Source organism: Muntiacus reevesi, chromosome 12 (genome assembly GCF_963930625.1).
Source record: "Muntiacus reevesi chromosome 12, mMunRee1.1, whole genome shotgun sequence".
Taxonomy (NCBI): domain Eukaryota; kingdom Metazoa; phylum Chordata; class Mammalia; order Artiodactyla; family Cervidae; genus Muntiacus; species Muntiacus reevesi.
Genome location: NC_089260.1, coordinates 19999728 through 20012424, shown reverse-complemented (window position 1 = coordinate 20012424; position 12697 = coordinate 19999728). Strand labels below are relative to the sequence as shown.

The following is a 12697-nucleotide window of genomic DNA, read 5'->3' as shown; positions in this document are numbered from 1 at the left end:
CCACCAGGCTCCCCCGTCCCTGGGTGAGAAATAGAGAAAAAACACTGAGATAAGAGTTTACAGAATTTGAATCCATAACTCCAATTGTTCATAAAGCTTATCCTCATTCTTTTCCTGGGGTTCTGTCAGGCACCCCGATGTCCTTATAGATCAGCCTTCTTTTTCCTTAAGTTATTTTGTTATTCCTTTCATTCAGGTTGTCAGTAACTGTTCCCTGAGCACATTAATATTCATTGTTCAGTCACTAAGTCGTGTATGACTCTCTGCAACCCCATTGACTATAGCTCACCAGGCTTCTCTGTTCGTGGGGATTTCCAGGCAAGTATACCGGAGTGGGTTACCACTTCCTTCTCCAGGGGATCTTTCCATCAAATCAAACTCCCATCTCGGGCAAGACAGGTGGATTCTTTACCACTGAGTCACCAGAGAAGCCCTTTATTAAGCACACTTTATCAATTACTGCGTAAGGCGCTAGGATTACATTGATGAAGAAGATACATGACTCTTACATCATGAAATCTATTTAATTTGTTCATTTCCTCCCCTGCTTTTTGTAGAGAAAATCTTCAGTGTCTTATAGTTGGTAACCACCACTTTCAAAATTCTTTTTAAAAGGTCAACACTTACCAGTGCAATGGCGTTCTTATGTTAATGAAGCTAGTAATTTACTTTTTGAGCACAAAGAAACTTGAAATTCAAAATGAGTAAAATTAATTTTAAAGCACAGTCATTTCATGTAAAAGAAATGCTTCTCAGAATGACATGTAAAATATACCTTCTATATATGTATTATTCTGTGATTTGGGGTTCTTCTTAAAATAACTATACTAACTTTTGAAACAGATGCTGCTTTTTCACCAGATACTTTGTTTTCTGCACTGATGTGTTCAGTGGCTAAGAGCCCCCTAGTGGACGGCAAGTGAAACAAAAGCTTTGTGCAGTTATGCACAGTCGGCTGAAACACATTTTTCATTTTCAGCAACTTGCTGATGAAATACTCACTGCAAAAGGTTTTTAAATTACCAAATAATAAAATATATAAACATTTGCACATTTGCAGTCTACAGTAAATGACAATACCACTGTGGAAAAAACATCCAGACTGTAATTTAAATTTTCCAAAGACTACGCAAACTTTGATTTCTGCATCTCAAATGCTAAAGAAGGAGCCATGACAAAACTGGCTTATAACCACAGGGTAAGTGGGTCAGTGATATTAAACACTTCTCCCACCACCACCTTTCAACCACACTTCATTTTGTCCTCCAGCGCTTTACATCCTGTCCTTAAAAGAGGAATGCTAACCATCTTATGTCTGAAAAGTTGGGGAAAAGATAGACTGTTGATGGTTGTATTTCAGATAAGAACTTTGTTAACTGCACGTGTGTTCCACACAGAATTAAATCATGTCAGAAGCTAAAAGTATAAGGTTGGAGACCTATCAAACTCAAGCCAGTTTATAATGCAACTCAATGAAACATTTCATATAAAAATATCAAGGACAAAAGCCAACCTATGCAGGCTGCCAGAAGAGCAGGTGCAAACTGGACTGTCCTGGGCAAACTGGCATATATTGCATATATTCTATTTATAGGTCTCTTAAATGAAGGAAACTTGACAATGGCTCAAGTTTAACTGAATTGAAAACAGGAAGCATTTACCCTCACCAGCAGAGTAAATGAAGTATAGGAAGTATACTCTCACGAGCAAAGTATTAGAGATCCAATTGCTCCAGATCCTCACAGATGTTAAATGATATCATGGTTTTTGTTTTGTTTTAAAATTGTAGCTTTCCAAGTGAGTGCATCAAAAGTGGCTCATTGTCACCTTGCTTTGCATCCTTCAAATGACTAAAGACACAGGACATTCTCCTTGTAGTTTTATCAGGCTAGCAGCCATTTGTGCATTTCTGTTGTGAAGAAAATACTTTCTGCACTTTTAGGTTTTTTTTAAACTATTATTAGGCCATGCCTGGTCTCTTAGTTGTAGCATGTGAACTCTTAATTGCAGCATGTGGGATCTAGTTCCCCAACCTGGGATTGAACCCAGATCCCCTTGCATTGGACTAGCAAGGAAGTTCCTTATTCATATTATTTAAAGGTAAGTGTTCTTTATATTTCTTTTTAAGCCACATGTATTGCAAATATTTTCTCTGGAAATTTCTTAAAGTTTAATTTGGTTATACATTTTCTTAGTATCTTTTGATGAACAAAGTTTTTATTTTGATGATGTCTAGTTTGTCATTTTTTTGCCTTTTATGGTTAGCACTTTCTGTGTTTATCTATAGAATCTTTGCCTACATCATGAACATAATAGCCTCCTCTGGTTCTTCCTAGAAGCTTTATAGTTTTAGCCCAAATCAAGGTCACAATGACTTTCTTCTACATTTTTTTCTATAAGTCTTATACTTCTAATTCTTATTATTATAGCTATGATCCATTTTGGGTTATTTTTATGGTAAAAAAGCAAGCTTCAAATTTCATTTTCTAAATGGATATTCACTGTTTCAGCACAATAAGACTTGTTTAAAGGCCAGAATATGGTCTATCTTCTTACTATTCTGTGTACCACTAATAAGAATGAATATTCTATTGTTACCTGGTGGATTGTTCTGTAAATATCAATTAGGTCACGTTGATTGATACTGTTTTTCAAGTCTATTATATCTTTGATGATTTTCTGCCTACTGGTTTTATCAGTTATTGAGAGAAGGGTATTTATAACTCCAATCACAACTGTGGATTTGTTGATTTCTCCCTGTAGTTAGGTGTGTATTGTTAGGTCTTCAATTACTACCAATGTGAAAAACCTGTGCCTTGAGGCTAGACAAACAATAACATGATTATCAATATGGTTAAGTTTATCAATTTCCTCTTTATTTTCTATTTGTCTGATGTGTTTCCTATCCCCCATTCCTTCTGTCTTCTTTTGATCAAGTATGTTTTGTATTCCACTTTATCGCCTTTGTTGATCTGTTACAACTCTTTGTTTTGTTACTTTCAGGTTTATAATACACATCTTTAATTTTTCATAGTCTTTCTTCAAACAGTACTATACCACTTCGAATCTAATGAAAGGATTTTGCAATAGTTTACTTCCATGCCTACCATCTCAAATGTTACGCCATTGTTGTCATATATTTTATTTCACATATGGCCTGAACCCCATAATAAAACATTATTATTTTTAATTAGTCAATTATCTTCTAAAGATTTTTAAATAGTAAGGAAAAAGGATTATATATTTACCCATGTATTTATCAGTGTCATTGCTGTTCATTTCTTGTGTAAATACATATATCTATCTGGTATAACTTTCCTTCTGCCTGGAGAACCCTGTTTATTTCCTACAATACAGTTATGATTGTGATGAATTTGTATGTCTGAAAAGGTATTTTTGCCTTCAGTTTTTAAAGATATTTTCCCTGGGTATAAAAAACAGCTTGATGGCTTTTTTATTTTCTTTTTAGTCTCTTAGTACTTTAAAGACATTTGCTACATTCTCATCTCTCTTACATCATTTTCAATAAGAAATCTGCTGTCATCTTTTTTCTTTGTAAACATGTATGTATATAAACAGTCTTCCCTGGTAGCTCAGACTGTAAAGCGTCCGCCTACAATGTAGGAGACCTAGGTTCAATCCCTGGGTCGGGAAGATCCCCTGGAGAAAGAAAAGGCCACCCACTCCAGTATTCTGGCCTGGATAATTCCATATACTATATAGTCCATGGGGTCACAAAGAGACAGACACGACTGAGCTTATACTTGGATAGCTTCTTAAAATTACAGGTTTGTAGTTTTAGTGAAATCTGAAAAAAGTCTGGCAATCATTTCTCTAAATTTTTCTTTGTACTCTCCATCTCTCCTCCCCCTTCAAAGATATATATTTAGCTACTTGATATTGTCCCACAGTTTGTGATACTCTTTCACTTTTAAAATTATTTTCTTCATTTTTTTTAAATTTTGGGTTCCATTTTGGAAAATTTCTATTGGTTTGATTTCAAATTCACTGATCTTTTCTTCTTCAATATCTAATCTTCCATTATCCCCATCAAGTGCAATTTTCATTTCTAATATTATCATTCTCATCTCATTTTAGCATTAGATCATTTTAGCATTTATTTTCACATATTACATACCTTACTTGGCTTTTAAAACTATATGAAATACAATTACAGTACTAACTTTAACATTCTTGCCTGCTCATTCTAGCACCTGTGTTGCTTCTGGATAGGTGTCCGGCATCTGGTTACTGCCTCACTATTGGCGGTGCTTTCCTGCTGTTTTGTATGTTTGGTTATCTCTGGCTGAATGCCAAATATTATACATTTTATCTTGGTGGCTGCTGGATATTTTTGTATTCCTATAAATCTTCTTTAAGTTTGTCCTGGGAGGCAGTTAAATTACTTGGAACAGGCTTATCGTTTCAGGTCTTGTTTTTATGATTTCTTATTCTGTCTGAAAGCAATTCTCAGTTTAGCATTAATTATTCCCCACTGCTGAGGCAAGACTTTTCAAAATACTCTACTCAATGTTCCAGGAATCTTGAGGTCTTCTTGTCTGGCTGCTGAGAACAGACACTGTTCTCGATGCTGTGAGAATGCAGGCCAGTGTTCCTCTGATCATTTTGGATGGTTCTTTACCTGACCTTGAGTAGTTTCTTCACATGCGTGTCCCAATCATCCCTCCACTGAAAACTCAAGGATTACCATCCTTAGATCTCTAGGATATCTTGCTGTTCAGTTCACTACTCTCAGGTACTCTGTCTAGCAAACTCCAGTGGCCCTGGTCTCCCCAAACCCTCAGAACTCTCTCCTCAACTCAGGAAGACCTCTGGGCTCTGCTTATACTCCTCTCCTCTGCAACATCCTGCATGCACGCTAAGTCACTTCAATCGTGTCCAACTCTTTGTGACCCTATGCACTGCAGCCTGCCAGACTCCTCTGTCCAAGGGGATTCTCCAGGCAAGAATACTGGAGTGGGTGGCTATGCCCTCCTCCAGGGGATCTTCCCAACCCAGGGATCAAACCTGCATCTCTTCTGTCCCCTGCACTGGCATGGGAGTACCTTACCACTAGCACCACCTAGGAAGCCCTTTGTAACATCCTAGAAACTCTCAAAGCAATATGCTAAGACAATCACAGGGCTCATGTTATTTCCTTTCTCTCAGGATTCTCCTTTGTCGTCTGATACCTAATTTCTTAAAAACCATTGTTTCAAATATGTCTATTTTTTTCAGATGCTTCAGGCAAAAATATAAATCTATGCCTTATTTCTTCATCCACACATATAACAGAAGTCTTAAACATATATTTTAATTATTACTATTACTCTAAAATAATCAAATGCTCACAAAGATACTTGGAAGGTCACGAGTAACAGCCAGTCAAGAAATGATGGCTATTACCAAACTGTTAACTATTCATTATACAAGTTCTAACTTGCTTTAAAACCTTACACTTTAGATCCAAGATAATCAATTTATAGTTTGTTATTTTCTTGTCATCACTTACACCTGGCAGCATTTTTCACCATCTAACAAAATGCACTGAAATGTAATTTAGTCATAGGACTTTTTGTTTTCCACTCATGTCTAATTAAAATCCCAGATCCAATCACAATGCAGTCTCTCAGTACTTTGTGTCATTATTTAATCAGTAAAACATAGAAATAAATACTTAAGAATCTATAATGCCTATAATATATTCTTTGTGCTATGCTTCTTAAAATGCTTCATAGTCCATTAGAAACAGGTAACTCTGTTACTTTTTCCTATTACTTTTAAATTTTTGTTTCACAATAGAATAAAGAAGTAGGAAAAACAAAAGAAATATTACATAATAAGACAATTACAAGATCAGAGTCAAAATTTATTATTGAAGATTTAACCTAATATTCTCAATATATTCAATTTTAAACATGAATCATGCTGAAGTTATCTGAGCCATGTGGTAAAAGGTAATATCTGTACTGAATTTCAATAAATATTTGTTAAATAAATGAGTTATTATAATATGAATTAATACAATCTTCAACTAATTTAACACAATACTGTGAATTACAGGAGAGGGGGAATAAATGGAAGAAAATGCTTCCAAATTTATACCATGGCAGAAGACCTTAAAATATAACATAACAAAGAATTTTAGAGCTGGAGTGTTTTTTAAGATCTTGGGGAGTGCCCTTCCTATTTCAGAAATGAGAAAAGTGAACACAGAAAAAAGACATACATCTACAAATGCTGACAGCAAAGGGAAGAAGCGAGAACAGGACCCACATCTAACTTCCAGTTTTTGTACCTCTTTTACCATACAAATTAGTCACACTATTTCTTGTTTTTTAACTTCTCCCAATGTTCTAGGAAGTGCTAAAAAGATAAATAGTAAAATTTTACATAAAAGAAAAGAACAGGCTCTTCCCTGGTGGTCCAGTGAGTAAGACTTCATGCTCCCAGTGCAGGGGGCATGGGTTTGATCCCTGGTCAGGGACTAGATTCCACATGCTGCAACTAAGACCCAGTGCAGCCAAATAAATAATAATAATAAAAGAGAAAAAAAATTAGCTATTCTTAAATTTCATTAATTGTCAACTATGAAAAGTATGAAGCATTCAACTTTTCAATAATTTCAAATGTACAAAAACATCAACTGTTTTAAAACAGTTTTATTTTGGTTTTCCTGTAATTTTTTAAGAAAACATATAGTTTTAAGAAAAGTTATTTTGCCCACTTTCCTCTACATCCCATCTTAGATCCTCTAACCTGGTGGTTCACAACCCTCTTCCTTCCCAAAGCCTCTTTATAAAACACTTTGTAACATCCTCTTTACTACCCTGAAAAGGAAATTCAGAGGAAGAAATTGTCCTGATAAATTACATAATTTTTAAGACATATATATTCCTAACCCTATAATAAAGAGAAAATAAATAATTTATAAAAAAAAATATTTAAATAAGTAAATGCTGAAGAACAACATCCCAATATGTTATAATAAAGGAGTCAGACACTTACAGCTACATGAATGTGGCCAACATGTGCCCCACTCAATAAATGTATCAGAACAGTATACTCAAATATGGAACGGCGCTGCCTTTAAGAACCACAAAAGTCCACTAAGTGTTATGCCTCTTAGTGACAGAGCTACAGAGGACAACTGCCACTGAGCTACTAAAGGACATTGGTGTTTCCCTCCCTAACAGGTCTCTAAAGGCCTTTGTGCTTTGCCACTGGTCTCCACTAGGAGTACTGGAATCTCTTGGGAGCTTGTTAGAAACACAGATTCTCAGCTGCTCCCTCAAACCTATTAAATTCAAACCTTTATTTTAATAAAATTGTCAGGTTACATGGATGTAAATTAAAGGCTGGGAAAGCACTGGGCACTCCTGGGAACACAGTGAGGGAGAGGGTAAGTAAACTGCGCATAACAAAAAAAGCAGTCACTTCAAAACTTACTGTGAAGGAAAACCATTTGAAAATCTCTAACAATATCTTGTATCTAAGTTGTTAACAAATATTTACTATTTTTGTAAATAAGTAAATTAAGTAAATACTCATTATTAATAATGTAGAGTTAAGTTCTAGAGCCAACTTGGTATTCACCATTCAGTAAATACTAAAGGTCTATGTGTAAAGCACTGTGCTAAGATCTGTGCAGAGACATTACTTTGCCAACAAAGGTCCGTCTAGTCAAGGCTATGGTTTTTCCAGTGGTCATGTAAGGATGTGAGAGTTGGACTGTGTGAAGAAAGCTGAGTGCCAAAGAGTTGATGCTTTTGAACTGTGGTGTTGGAGAAGACTCTTGAGAGTCCCTTGGACTACAAGGAGATCCAACCAGTTCATCCTAAAGGAGATCAGTCCTGGGTGTTCATTGGAAGAACTGATGCTAAAGCTGAAACTCCAGTACTTTGGCCACCTCATTCGAAGAGCTGACTCACTGGAAAAGTCCCTGATGCTGGGAGGGATTGGGGGCAGGAGGAGAAGGGGATGACAGAGGATGAGATGGCTGGCTGGCATCACCAACTCGATGGACATGAATTTGAGTAAACTCCGGGAGTTGGTGATGGACAGGGAGGCCTGGTGGGCTGCGATTCATGGGGTTGCAAAGAGTTGGACACAACTGAGCGACTGAACTGAACTGAACTGAACTGAAGATCTGTGCTAAAATAAAAAGTCATAAAATAGGTCAAAACCACTACAGTATATAGTTAAAAAATTAAACTAAAGCCTCCTAAAAGCAAGAAAATATAACATAATTTTCCTTCAAGCATAGTTCTAGGTCCATAGATTTAAATTAATTAAACCAAAGTTTCTCTTTTTGAGGCTGCTGGTTTCTGAATGATATTAAAGAACAAAGTACTAATAATATTGTACTTTAAACTGTAGCTATATGCTTTATGAGAAAATTCATATTACTGTCCAAGTCAAATATTGCTAGAAGACTCATTCCAGTAAGACAGGAGAGAGACATAGGGAGAGAGAAAGACAAGACAGTGAGAGAGGAGAAGGAGATAAGGGGAACAAGGAAACAGGCTTACCTGAAGTAATTTAAATAGAAACAGAAGAAAATAAGCAAAGAATAGAGAAATTTCAATGCTGCTAAGAGAGCTAACCACTCTCTCTCTAGGACAGGAAAAGGCAAACTTTTTTGTAAAGGGTCATAGATATTATCAGAGAAGGCAAAGGCACCCCACTACAGTACTCTTGCCTGGAAAATCCCATGGACGGAGGAGCCTGGTAGGCTGCAGTCCATGGGGTCACGAAGAGTCGGACACGACTGAGTGACTTCACTTTCACTTTTCACTTTCATGCATTGGAGAAGGAAATAGCAACCCACTCCAGTGTTCTTGCCTGGAGAATCCCAGGGACGGCAGAGCCTGGTGGGCTGCTGTCTATGGGGTCGCACAAAGTCGGACACAATTGAAGCGGCTTAGCAACAGCAGCAGCAGCATAGATATTATAAGCTATGAAGGCCATATAACTGGTTTCTTCTAACTGCTCAGCTCTGGAGTTTTAGCTGAAAGTAGCCACAGACAATAACTAAACTAACAGATGTGTCTGTGTTCCAACAAAACTATTTACAAGACATACGGCACAGATTTGATGCCAGCAACAGAGCTTGCTGATCCCTTGCTCTAGGGAAAAAAATTCAAAAGGTCCACACATACACACCTAATAAATTAATATAGAACCTGCATTAAAAAAATAAACACTTTTTTTCTTGACTTCTTCCCTAACTAAAAGTAATTCTTCTTAACAAAAGGGGCTATTGGTTTGATTTGTATGAGGTTCAGAAAGCAAGGATATAATTACAGGATACATTGAGTCAGTAAAGTATGCATTTACTAGTTACAGATGTCAAAGGCACCAGGCAAAAGAAAAAATTAAAAAAAAGAACAACTACATCTTGCTTCCCTATAATGTGTCAGAATTCTACCGTTCATTTGGGCTAGTACTTTGTTAGTGAAAGAAGCATCAAAGAATAACATTGAAAGAAATATATTTGTTTTTACCACCTTCTTCAAAGATTAGAGATATGCTTCTATTTTCCCTACAATGGTGAAGTAAGTACTCATAAATTTGTTGGATTTATTTTTAACATCCATAATCCTAACAATATGCACTCCAAAACTTAATCTATTATGTAATCCAGGGTTCTAGTATTTCCTTTTTTATTCCTAAACCTAACTTTCTAGAGTCCAAAGGAAACTATCTCATTCAGCTATCTAGTTTTTGAAGGAGTCTGCTTTCATTATCCATTATATTGCCATTTATTCATTTAAAATCCTATCTCCATTGGTTTTCATCTATTTTTTTCATCCAAGTTCATATAGTTTGACCATTATTCTTGCCATTTCACAAATTTTCCTGATTTGTGAAGTCCTTGTGTAGCAGACACTGCTGCTGTCTCAACCCTCACTGCCTTATTCCTTCACTGCTCCCTACATAGTGATGCTTTCTAACTGTATTTGTAATATTCTGCCTGACTGTTTTCTCTGGCACAGGAATATGCTTGAGCAATGAGTTCCAGAGAGTTAATACCCACCAGAAATAGTCTTCATCCAATAGCAAAGGAAAGTTTTGGATACCTGTCTCCAGCCTCCTTGCCCATTGCATGGGATAACTCCGAGGAAATGATACTTTGTCTCCCAAAAGTACCAGTAAGATTGAGACACAATTGCTAAGAGGTTAAGGTCTTGAATGCATCTGATATTGTATTCCTTCTTTAACTGGATCACTTCCCACCTCCCTACAGGCAATGCCTTGGATTGCCTTACATATAAAACTACCTGCTCTTAAATTTTTGTGTGCTTAAGGTGGTCCTCAATCTAAGATGGTCCTCTAACCTTAAAATTCCTGAGTTCCTGAGATTTTGCACTGAGGTGTGTTCACAGCATACCAGCCATGAAATCACCACTGTTTTGCCCAAGATAGGATTTACACTGTCTGTTTCACTTTTGCTAGTTTTCAAACAATCAGCACAGCCGTCATTTCATTATTTTCCTAAGACGTAGCAACACACCAAGATGATGGCTTTAGGCATCTTCTAAAGTGCCTCGTCCTGGAGAAGGAAACAACCCATTCCAGTATTCCTGCCTAGGAAATCCATGGACAGAGAAGCCTGGTGGGCTACAGTCCATGGGGTCACAAAGAGTCAGATACGACTTAGCAACTGAACAACGGCAAAGTGACTCATGGTCACCTTACCTGTTATAATTGGGTGCTCATGTAAGAGAGGCAGTATGCCTCAGCTATACTGGACACAGGAGGGGCGTGGGTGATGGGGCTGAGGGCACGCCTCCAGGGGCATGTCTGCTAGTGGCAGGCAAGGCTCCGACACCCAGCAGAGGAGTCGAGATGGCCAGCCTCCACACAGCCATGAGCCTGGAGGGTCATGGACACCAGAGGACAGGTCTAGCTGGCAGCCAGCCTGGCTTGGGTTCTTCCGCCTCAGCTGAGCACCTTCCCCACCCCACAGACATGGAGGATCCAGTTCTCAGCTAACGCTCCCCTCTTCTGGGTTTTGAGTCAGCTTTTCCATTCCTGGCACCTGGCGGGCTGTCCAGTCGGAGAAGACTGACGAGGTGGCAGACAGAGGTTGGAGGGCACCACCATCCTACGTAGGGTCAGACCACAGGCCAGAGGCCAAAGTCCAGTCTCTGCTGAAAGACAGTTAAGAGCTGTCACTGTGAAATGGGCAGGGGTCGGGTGTCCAGTCCCTGGGTCAGGAAGATCCTCTGGAGATGGAAATGACAGCCCACTCCAGTATCCTCGCCTGGAGAATCCCGCGGACAGAGGAGCCTGGGGGGCTACAGCCCCTGGGTTGCACAGAGTCAGGCGGCTGCAGTGACTGGGCAGCAGCAGCAGGTGCCCTCAAGCTGGAGCGGATCTGCGTCACAAGCCGCAACTCAAGCTGTGTTACTAAGAAACTCCTACTGAGCAGAATCCGATGTTAACTTTAAAGGGGAGATTTGTTCCTTGCCTTCGAATTGTAACAGGGGCAGTGTGGGCAGACAGTCCTTAGCATGCCACTCTTACCTGGCCAGCATGTGGCCGTTCGCACAAGACCCTTAGAGCAGCGGCTGAGACGCCCCTCTGGCAGCAGTCAGACTCCCAGCGATCCTCCAGGCAGCGAGTGCAGTGGGAGGTGGGTTGTGCCCTTTGCCCCAGGTCCTCCTGGGCCTCCGGCCTGGGGGCCAGCAGGTGAGCTGGGGTGGCCTGGGACAGGCTAAGGACTCTGCCCTGCAAAGTTCCAGAGCCCCTCCGAGCCCGCCCAGTGGCTGGGCCCAGGCCTCGACCGAACAGCAGGGGCAGTCTCCATGGGTCCCAGTCCATGGAGGCCTCAGCACCTGAGTGTGTGAATAACTGTCATTAAGGTAACAGCTTCAGTCTGTCCATTCACGTTTCAAAACCTGGTACAGCTTGATCAGTTGTCTACCCCTAGGAGGTGGCCAGAGGTCGGGGTTAAGCTGCAAGAACACTGTACACCATTACTTCAGGTCCACCTCTGTGGTTGGGGCTATTCTCAAAGAAGGGCAATTGTTGTGAGCTGGGAACTAATCTGACTGGTATTTGCCACAAATGATTCTCTCCAGTTTAAATGAAAAGCCTGCAGTCCTGTGCAGCGGGTTCCCTCAGTGATGACGGCCGCGCAGGGTCTGGGGACCCTGTCCTGAGAGCACTGCCGGCTCACCTGCCAGCCCCGGACGCCGTAGGACGACCCAGACCGGGGGCTGGATGTGAACACTCCTGGGCAGGGTAACCAGCCCCCTTCTCTTAGCCAGGGCCTGGACCTCAGAGAGCAAAGACTGAGTCTCGGGACCTTGCCTTTTCTTGTCGGAACAGAGAATATCATTTGTTTTGGTGGAGGTTCATGGGAATATTCTGACCCAACCATGACCTGACCTCAAGAACAAAGGATCTGATGCCAGCTATACCCCTCCCTCACCTTTCCTATAATGGGCTTTGCTGAAAGTTTTGGGGTTCTGAGGATGTGAGCCACCCGTCTCCTCTCATGGCATTGCAATATATTTTTCTCTGTTCCAGACACCGGAGCTTTGGTACCATTTGGCCTTAACACTCAGAACCCACCATCCTGTAAGCACAGCCTAGATTTGTGTTTCAACAAATGTATGACTTTATAGTTGTTCAAATGTAAATGTATCTGCCACTTCCAGATAACAAACATAGTGTAAACTAGATT

The 12697-nt window shown here is 39.6% G+C and overlaps 1 protein-coding gene across 27 annotated transcripts in view; it reads right to left on the bottom strand.

Moving 5' to 3' along the window:
* RIMS2 (regulating synaptic membrane exocytosis 2) overlaps positions 1-12697 on the bottom strand; it is a 587005-nt gene that overhangs the window by 396282 nt on the left and 178026 nt on the right. The window lies entirely within an intron of this gene.